This window comes from Crinia signifera, chromosome 1 (genome assembly GCF_055691185.1).
Source record: "Crinia signifera chromosome 1, ASM5569118v1, whole genome shotgun sequence".
In the NCBI taxonomy this organism is placed as follows: domain Eukaryota; kingdom Metazoa; phylum Chordata; class Amphibia; order Anura; family Myobatrachidae; genus Crinia; species Crinia signifera.
Window position 1 is genome coordinate 336046678 of NC_139217.1, and position 8412 is coordinate 336055089.

Genomic DNA, 8412 nt, shown 5'->3' on the forward strand with positions numbered 1-8412 from the left:
TTAAGTCCACAAACCCCCTTTTCGCCTCTTCCTAGTGGCGACTTTGTAGTAACAGACAGGAGGGTACCAGAAGGTACCAAGTGGGGGTCGATCCTTAACACCAGCGCTTATAAGGAAAAAGGAAAACAAACACACTTCCCTCAGGAATGAGTAGCGTTCCTCTTCTCCACAAGTAAATAGCCTGGGTTTAAATAACCAGCATCCCGTTCATCACTGCATGCGTCAAATCCCATACACAGTATCCAGTTTCCCTCATGGGAAGAAACAAAAATATATGGTGCAGAACAGACTTTTTATTGGGACACAATATAACATGAAATATAAAAACATCCAGGGGATAGAAAAAGGGTGGAATTTACCGCAGGAGGTGGAGAACCTGATCGAACTGGTTCTCAAATGGGCATGAGTGCGGCGATCAGAACCCGGGTCGGTCACAGCAAACAGTCCCACTGGCAGGCAAGGTTCCCTTCTTTCGTATCCCCTGGTCCGGATAACAACACAGCTACTCCAACGCTCTAGGCATTTGCCTGCAGTGCTGGAGCGGGCAGGGGTGTCCGTGCCGCGGGGGTACCTGCGGCGCTGTCAATGTGTATATAGCGCTATGCGGCGGCGCAGGAAGCGCTTCTGGGTTTGAAAACACTTGCCGCATGCTGATTGGCTCAGATTTAGCCAATCAGCGTGCGGCAAGGGTTTTCAAAATCAGAAGCGCTTCCCGCGCCGCCGCATAGTGCAAGTTATTCTCTATTCACTGCAGGGACCCCGCCGCCGCTAGCAGCTTTATACACAGTGACAGCGCCGCAGGTACCCACGCGGCACGGACACCCCTGCCCGCTCCAGCACTGCAGGGACGCCGACGCCGCCAGTTTTATAATACAGGTACCACACCCCCCCCCCCCCCCCCCGGGCACCGGGGCGCCCCCACCCCGACACGCCTGGGGCGCTCCGGTGCCTTGCACCGGCCCTGAGGCCCACCTGTAGCAGTCGGGACCCCTGCGTGGCAAAAAGGGGATGTGAAAGGAGGCATGGCATCACAAAAAGGAGACATTACACATTATGGAGCACACAGTAATGCCCATTACATATTATGGAACACACCGTTATGCCCATTACCGCACACTGTATTGTCCATTACATATTATGGAACACACCGTTATGCCTATTACCGCACACTGTATTGTCCATTACATATTATGACAAACAAGTAATGCCCATGTTATGCTCTCAGTAATGTTCCTTATACATAATTCCCCCAATTAGTGCACCTTAAACATTTCCCACATAACAGCCTCTCCAGTATTATTAACAGCTCCCTGTCCTCTAATTAAAATTTTTGCGCCCCTCCCTTTATAATATTACATACATATTTGTAGATGGCAGTATTCAGGCAATGTCAGTACACAGCAGAGGCAGCACCCTGAGCCCCTGAAGCTGGAGGAGCAGGGAAAAGATGCAGTCCGGGAACTACAGAGCCATATGCCCGCCCACCGGCTCCGACTCCATCCTAACAGCAGCAGCCGCCGCCAGCAGTGTGCAGGCACACAGGGCTCCCTGTCCCCTCCTCTCATACACCACAGCAGGGATCACTCTGCTCACACTGCAGCCAATCACCAAATCACAGCAGCCCTACACAGAAATCACTATACTGCCTGCCCCGCATCCATCGCCTGCAGCACAGCACTGGGTGGATCAAATGCGCGGCGGTCACGTCATGATGTCAATATGCAAATTACGTGGTCACCCAGCGCTCAGCACAGGAGGCAGTTCTAAATCCTGAACAAATGGCCGGCATTTGCCAGGTGGCCAGTACGGCCCTGGTAGGCCCCATAACAAAAGTTTGTAAGGACCCCCTATTTAGCGACTGATGGTGATAAATGTGAAATGTAAAACATATTACTAAGACAGTAAAGATGGGCCCCCTTCAGCTCTGGGCCCCATAGCAGCTGCACCCCTTGCACCTATGGTAGTTACACCCTTGCATGGACACATAATAAAGGACCCAATTTGGGCTAAGTGACTCGCCTCTAAACACCCAAAGTGCTGCAACATTTTCGTTTTTATCGTGCAGTGTGTGTATAAACTATATCATTAACGATCTGCTATACTCCACTGAATGATATTGTTTTGTAAAATCGCTCCATGTACACAGTTGTTTGTCAGAGAGTTCAAGAGAAATCTTGACAACATTGCATCATTCGCAGTGTCATCCAGTATGTACCCAGCTTAAGATAATGTCTAAACGAAACTTTTTTTTAGCCCTTTGAGTGCCAACATATCTGAGACATGCGCAAAATATTCTTAAAAATGCCAGTGACATTTAAATTTGTTACAGAAATTCAAATACAAAATGTTGCCTATATAAGGTAAATATTATTGGTCATTATGATGAATAAAAATGTTTGCTTTTGCAAATTTCACACCTATTTTGACAAATTCCCTTGGCACTCAAAGGTCTTTTGAATGGGATTCAGTATGAAATCCCGACGGTCAAAATCCCGACATTTAAAATCCCGACAAGGACAAAATCCCGACATATAGAATGTATAGGTAAAACAGTCAACATGACTTTTGCCGACATGGGATTTTTCACAGTTTTTTTACTCGAATGTCGACACAGCGGACATGGACACAGTTACAAGTGAACTGCAGCGCTCGGCACACTATTTTATTCTCCCACCATGCCCTAGTGGATGGTAGGGCATGAAATACCGCCTGTCGCCACATGTCAGGTCAAAAAAACAGTGAAAAAACCCATGTGGACCTGTTGACCGAAAGTCATGTTGACTGTTTTACCTGTACATTCTATATGTCGGTATTTTGACCTTGTCGGGATTTTAAATGTCGGTATTTTGACCTGTGGATTTTGACTGCATACCTTTAAATGCACTCTTCACATGGTGGTTGTGATTGTGTATCACAACTGATTATAAATCTTTTGTCATTTTCACAAATTGCAGTCAATTTATCAAAAATAATAAACCTTGGAACTGTACCACTATTCTAGATTTGTAAAAAGTATTTTGGCATCTTAACATAATAATTGTTTGTAGTTAGGAATGTGGGCTATGCCATAAAAGCAAACCATCCTTTAATTACTACCTTAATCCTTTGAGCGCCAAGTGAATTTGACAAAATAGGTGTAAAAATTGCCAAGTAAACATTTTTATTCATCATAATGACCTGTATTTGTTTACCTTTTTATATAGGAAATATAATCAATTTTTACACAATATTTTGTTATTTGAATCTATATAACAAATGTGAGCAATGCTGACGTTTTGGATCTCTGACAGAGATGTGGGCACTCAAAGGGTTACAGACTCCTCAAGGATTTTGCCCTCTGTTAAATAATCTCATTAAAGCATAAAAGATTTATTTACCAATCTAGATGCAGAGCTTAGCTAAGAGGTCAAAGATCATTCCTACAGTGTTTGTGCCCCAACAGCAATGCTGATTGGCTGCCTGACAGACTGATGTGCTTTACAATGTCAGAATGTGTATTTAAAGCTGACGGTTCTAAAATATCTTATCTAAAATGGCTGCTAAGCAAACATTACAACACCAACAAATATTTGAGCGCACATGCAATAATAACAGTTTGATGTTAAATTTGCAACATTTGGCATTAATACACACCATTGTATACCTACAAACATATGCAATCCTAGTACATAAGCTAACATGTGCAGAGTTAACATTGAAATTACATACTAATATAAACTAAAAGAGTTCAAATCAACTGAACTCATAAATCAGCTCCACACTAACTTCAGACTCCAAAAAGTTTAAATGCTTGTCCAATTTGGCGCCACAGCATCCGCAAAATCATTAAGAGGAATGTAAATATATATAAAACTGTATTTTATTTAAATTATGTTGACCATGTCTAATACAATAAAGTTATGTATTTGTCATAATAGCCAAAATAATCCAATTAAACCAATAATCCGATTAACATAAATAAACACATGCACATACAATTTGTTACTTGCTTTATTTTTTCATTTGCTGCCAACTCAGAATCAGCCCAATAAATTACTTTGTATCTAGATGATGATCTAGGGCCGTCACTAGACTTTTTTGATGCCCTGGGCCAGAAAAACGGTAGCAGGCAGGGAGATGGAAGTCTCCCTGCCTGCCCCAGAACGTATGTGGGGGGGAGGTGGGCTCCCCGGGAGCCAGGCAGCACAAGCTGCCCCCCCGGAAGAGCCAGCAGGGGACCAGGTATTCACTGCACCCGATCGTGCATATGTAATGATCGGGTGCAGTGAATATATGAATATGTAATGAGCTGCTCTCTGCTCCCGGCCCCCTGCTGGCTGCTCTGTGTAAAAAAAAAAAAAAATTAAATATATATTCATGTGCTATAAGCACATGAATAAAAATAGCATGCCCCTTCACAGAATAAAATTCCTGATTTTTTTACACCAAATGTAAAACAACAACAACAACTTTCACTTTCCACTTCACCATGAAAAGATGGCGATTTGCTACACGGTGACACACGGCGAAAATCACTTAGAAAGACGGCGAGAAGTGCACGGTGAATAGGGTGATTCGCTTTCTGACCCAAAAAATCACCTTCCAACGCGAAAATAGCACAAATTCGCTGTGAAATAGGGCGAATTATCCTCATTGAATACTGCCCCATATTCATGCACTCTTGTAACTCTTTATTATTCAGTTACCATACCTTTTATTAAATAACACATTTCATTATACTGCCATACCCAGGGCCGGTGCAAGGTTTTGTTGCACCCTAGGCAAAACTGTTGCCAGCTGCTCCCCCCCCGCTCCCCCCGAACACCCCCACCCCCCCCTTCACAGGCCTGTTGGATTTTATAAAAATTACAATTACGGTATACACTTACTGGCCAAGTCTGCCTGCCTGAACATGGACCACCCTGTTGTCGGGCCCCCGTTACTTCAATCAGCTCCATAGCACCGCTGACACTGCTGCTGCTGAAAGACAGGAAGGCGGCACTGATGACGGCAGTGCCGCCGCTGCTGCTGTTAGGGCAGGGGCGTAACTAACTATTTAGCGCCCCCCTGCCGCACGTGGGGGGGCGCCCCCCCCCCGCCGCACCTAACCTGCCCCCCCCCTTCTTACCCGCGGTCTGCGTCTCGCCCGGCTCTCTGTCGGGACCTTCCTGACGTCACGGTCCCGGCCGGCTCCTGCTGCTACAATGAAAACGGACTCTTAGAAAATGGCTGCCCCCATACTGCAGACAGTAAACTGTCTGCAGTATGGGGGCAGCCATTTTCTAATTGTCAGTTTTCATTGCAGCATGAGCCGGCCGGGACCGTGATGTCAGGAAGGTCCCGTCAGAGAGCCGGGCGAGACACAGACTGCGGGTAACTATAGCCCCGCAGCCCCCCCGGCGGCGCCCCCAATTTCTCTGCGCCCCCGGAGCTATAGTTACGCCACTGTGTTAGGGTGCACTGACTGACAGTTTAAAGGAGGACGCTGCTGCTGCGGAACGGATGGGCGGAACTGATGACGGCGGCCCTGCCTCTGCTTACGTGCCCGCAGACGGTAAAAGACACTGCGCTGCTGCTGCTATGAGATGGATGGGCGATATTGATGACGGAGGACTGGAGCTGCTACTGATAAGGGGTGGGCAGGAGGGTGGCTGAAGGACCGCAGATTGCTGTACAGTATACCTTTCCTCTCTCTCCTAGCCCGGCTTCCCGCTGCCTCCTCCTCTCTCTCTCTCTGCCTACACCGCTGGATATCTGTTTCTGGGTGCTGGGTGAAATATGGATGCCACAAAGATCATTATAATAAAATGTTGGGGAATTAAGTGGCGTCCTCCAGTGGCCTGCGCCCTAGGCAGCTGCCTAAAGCTTCCTAGTGGTAGCTCTGGCCCTGGCCATACCCAGCATTCGAACCTATAACATTTTGCATTCCAGGTGAACACAATATTCATTGAGTGATTTGGTCCTTCTTAAAAACTGAGATTTCTAACTATATGAAGATACTTTAACTTTGTATAAATAATCAGCATTTCAGTTAAGCAGATCTATATAGTGTGTAGCCACGCACCCAATTCCTTACGGGATGCAGTGTAAATCCCGGCGGTCGGGATCCCGGCGTTCAGAATCCCGGCGCTGGAATCCCGATCGCTGAAATCCCAATCGCGGAAATCCCGACACTTTCGGGAATTAAAGTGTGCCGAGCGTAGCGAGCGCAGCGAGCCCGCAAGGGGGGGCGATCCACGTCCCCCCCTTGTCGGGATTTTGGCGATCGGGATTCCAGCGTCGGAATTCTGAACGCCGGGATCCCGACGCCGGGATTTAATACTGAATCCTTCCTTACAGCCACATACTACCGTGTTACCCCGATAATAAGTCAGTCTTATTTTTCAACAAAAAACAACATAGGGCTTATTTTCCGAGTAGGGCTTATTTTAATAACGTGCCCCCAGTCCTTCTTAAACAGCCCCCAGTCCACCTTTAATAACATCCCCCCACTCCTTTTAAACAGCCCCCATTCCTCCTTTCAATAACATGCCCCCAGTCCTTTTAAACAGTCCCCATTCCTCCTTTCAAAAACATAAAGTCCTGCTCACCAATAATAAAGAACTTTTCAGTTCTTCTTGGCTGCACCACTGCTCCCCTGGCTCTCTCTGGCTGCTGCAGCCGTATGAGGTGTGCGGTGACGTCACGCACTGCCTGCAGTGCATCCCTGGGACCGGGAGATGAAACGGCTTCAGTAGAAGCCTGTACAGTTCAACAGGCTGCGGAGGTGAGGGAGTTAGCTGGGGTGGAGAGAGGGTAGAATTTAGGGTGAGATTTAATAGGGTAAGAGATTCAGAAAGTGAGAGATTTGGTAAGAAATCTCCAGTTTATTTAAAGCGGCAATCATTTACACTGTAAAATCAAACTGGTTTTGCAGTGTAAATGATTGCCGCTTTAAAAAAACTGGAGATTTCTTACCAAATCTCTCACTTTTTGAATCTCTCATCCTATTAAGGGGGAGATTTACTAAAGGAAATTTGTAAAAAAATAGGTGTATTTGTATCCAGAAATACACTTATTTTTGACATTTACTATCCCGAAAATACGGCAATTCGTATTCGTATTGGTAGCACATCAATACGAATATGAATTGCAGTATTTTCGGGATAGTAAATGTCAAAAATAAGTGTATTTCTGGATACAATTTTTTTTACAAATTTCCTTTAGTAAATTTCCCCCTTAGTGTCTACATTTTTAGGAAATTTTAATAGGGCTTATTTTCAGGGTAGGGCTTATTTTGGACCAGTGGTCAAAATCAAGGGTAGGGGCTAATTTCGGGGTAGGGGTTATTATCGGGGAAACACGGTACATAGATCTGCTCAGCTGCAATGCTATTTCTTTTCATGAAGTACAAGGTGAGCTTCAAATAGTTCGAATTCTCTAGTGCTCTATAAAAGGTCAAATGGTTCATTAATAGCGGATGGAGTTAAAATCCCGGCGGTGGAAATACCAACGCCGGAATCCCGACCGCCGAAATGGAGAGCCCGCAAGAGGGGGCGATCCACTCCCCCCCATTGCCGGGATTTCGGCAGACGTGATTCAGGCGTCTGTATTCCGACCACCAGGATTTGGTACTGAATCCATTAATAGTGCCTGTATGCAATGACACGGGATGGGTTTGAATCCCTAGTATGTCAGCATCTTGAAATGTATTAAAGGACAGTGTGATTGAATAACAAATAGCTATCAAGTTAAAATCATGAAAGTTGTTTAGGTATTAGAGATATAAGGGGTGGGGGAAGAAGACAGGGACAGTCATTAGATGCTGGGCTGAAAAGAGGAGGGCTATTTCAAGTGAACGTAATAAAAAAAACAAAAATTAACATGCTCCCTGTGACAAGGAATAACATACATTGGTTAAGATAAATTCTTGATCTTTATTTTGTAGCAGGTACACAGTTCACCAGGTAATCACCATAAGCAAGAATGGTTACAGCATTGAAGGATACATGTGTCACAGCATAGAACAAACTCTTCAGAAAGCTCCAGTGGTCCCACACCCCAGCCTATCACTTGGGCAGCTATTCCACCCAGGGCAGCGGAGAGGTATGCCGGGCCCCGGTAAAATGTGGGGGCGTGGTCTAATCACAGGACTCGTGGCCACCTCTCTCTCTCTCTATTAGACCACGCCCACAAAATTTTAAGGTGGGTGAAAAAACACGGTACTTATGTATTATCTGGACTTCCATGTTAAATGCACCCCATTTTTTCATACCCCTACTATCCAACTACGCATGGAGTTGATTTTATATAGTGTGGCGAGCGCAGCGAGCCACCGTGCCCGAAGCGTGGCGAGCGCAGCGAGCCTCGCGAGGGGACACGGTCTCATAAGAAAACCGGGAGCCCAGATATTACATAAGTACCAAAAACACTCTAAAGACGTCCCTCAACGGT